The sequence below is a fragment of the Galeopterus variegatus genome, unplaced genomic scaffold, assembly GCF_000696425.1.
Source record: "Galeopterus variegatus unplaced genomic scaffold, G_variegatus-3.0.2 Scaffold631, whole genome shotgun sequence".
Lineage (NCBI taxonomy): Eukaryota > Metazoa > Chordata > Mammalia > Dermoptera > Cynocephalidae > Galeopterus > Galeopterus variegatus.
Genome location: NW_007726742.1, coordinates 310,908 through 313,014, shown reverse-complemented (window position 1 = coordinate 313,014; position 2,107 = coordinate 310,908).

Below are 2,107 nucleotides of genomic sequence, written 5' to 3'. Positions count from 1 at the left end.
CCCTCGGCGGGAGCGCCGCCGCGCTCCCAAGTGGCGCACTGTAGCAGTGCGCCACCGGGCCGGCCCCTCACAGTTTCTGCATCGAGGGTGGTGGCCAATGTGGGGATCACCCCTACCCGATCCTGGACAGGAAAAGGAGGGCCTGGCCCAGGGCAGTGGCTGGAGGAAGGAGTGGAGGAGCTGTGGCCCCTGGGACCACCGGGATGTGGGAAGGAAGAGAGCCCTAATGGAAGCTGACTGGGTGGAGGTGGGGCCGGCAGGCAGAGGAACAGTTTGGGCGGGTGTGCCAGGCATGTGGTTTGTAGCCTCTTTCCAGGAGGAAGCGCAGTCCGGAAGGCTGGGACAGGGCCTTTTCCCCAGCTCAGGCATGGAGCTGACCCAGTGGCTGGCAGACGCTCCTGCACTGTTTTGATCTGTACTCATCTGACTCAGAACGGAGTTCCTCCAAGCCATGAGCCTCAATCTGGACCCTGGCTGGCCCATTAGAGCCAGATCCTGGGGTCACCCTGACCCTCCACTCGCCAACACCCCCGTCCAACTGGCTGACTTCCTTGGTGTCCTCCCCACCTGGCCCAAGTCACTGCCATCTCTTGCTGGAACTACTGCAAAGGCCTCCCACGTGCTCTTCCAGTTTATTCCTCCCTCCTCTGACTCCTCTCTGCAAGCAAGGGCATCCTTCCAAAATGTACATCTGGGCATGGTTCTCCCCTGGGTCCCTCCTGTTGTGACTGTCACTTTCCTACTGGAAATCACCTCAGCCTGGCTTATGAGGCCTTCACATGGGTCAGTGAGAAAAAGGAAGCAGCCCCGCCCCAGTGTGCATGGCTGGGCGAGCAGAACACAGGCTGAACTTTTGCACCTACTCACCCCTTCAGCCCCACACCGTGAGCTGGGCACGACCTGCTGACCATCCTCAGAGGCCCTGAGTCCACACCTACCCCTCCATGTCACCACCAGCCACCCTCCCTCTGCTCCAGCGACTCTTGCTCGTTCTTGGAATACACAGGTTCTCAGTGCAGACCCCCTGCCTTTGCACATGCTACTTTCTGCTCCTAGGACACGGTCCTGCCTACCCCTCCCCACCAAGGTCTAACTTGCTCTTCAGGTCTCAGCCTCTAGGACTTTTCCTGATTTCTGCACTAGGTGAGCTCACCCTGCTTTGTGCTCCAGGGCACCCTGCCTCCCCGTCAGGACACTCAGCCTGTCTTCCCCAGCGGGAGGGCAGGGCTCAGTAAATATGTGTTGAGTGAATGAGCAGCTAGCGGGTGCCAGGCCTCCGACAACTGCCAGACTCTTTTGACTTGTCTTTCTGCCTCTGGTCTTGTCCCTTCCTTCCACTTTCCATCTGCCACCAAAGTGGTCTTCCTGAGACACATCTGTGACCCATCACTCTACTGCCTAAATACCCAGAGCTCTATCCAAAATCCTCCCCGTCTCTGGAGGCTCACCCCAAAGCCCCCTCTCCAAGATGCCTTCCATCTAGCCATGGTGCTTCCCCTGGGCTGGGCTCCTCTCCATCTGATGCTTGATTATTGTACTTAACACTTTTGACTTCACCAGAGTTATCGGGTCAAGACAGCCTCCCCTACCAGGCTGTGCACTCCCTGAGGTCATTCTGCCTGCCCTGGCTCAGCCCAAGCAGGAAGGATGAGGGACTGTCCACAGCTCCCAGCAGCTCTCCGGCTGCAGGATGGGGAGGTGGCTGGAGGCAACTAGTAAATAAGAGGACTGTGGCTGGAGTTACTGGCTGGCAGCAGGAGTTGGTCTGTGCCACTTCTGCCTTCCATGGCTTCTCATCCTGAGGTCGCAAGCCCCTAGCAGCAAAGAAGTGGGAAGTTTGTACCCAGACACTAGGACTCAGAAGTCAGGGACACTGCCACTGGCTTTGGCAAGGGAGGAGGACCTTGGCAGTCCACCCAAGCTGGGTTTCCTGACTTCATCCCCAGTGACAGCTGTGGCCACAATTACAAAACAGAACATGCAACAGTTAAGAGCAAAAGCAATGCTTTTTTTTTTTTTTTTTACTTATTTAAAAAGGCCTTGATGGCAGGAATATAGTGTAAAAATCGTTGGAAAAACTAAAAGGCATCGATACATATCCGAATAT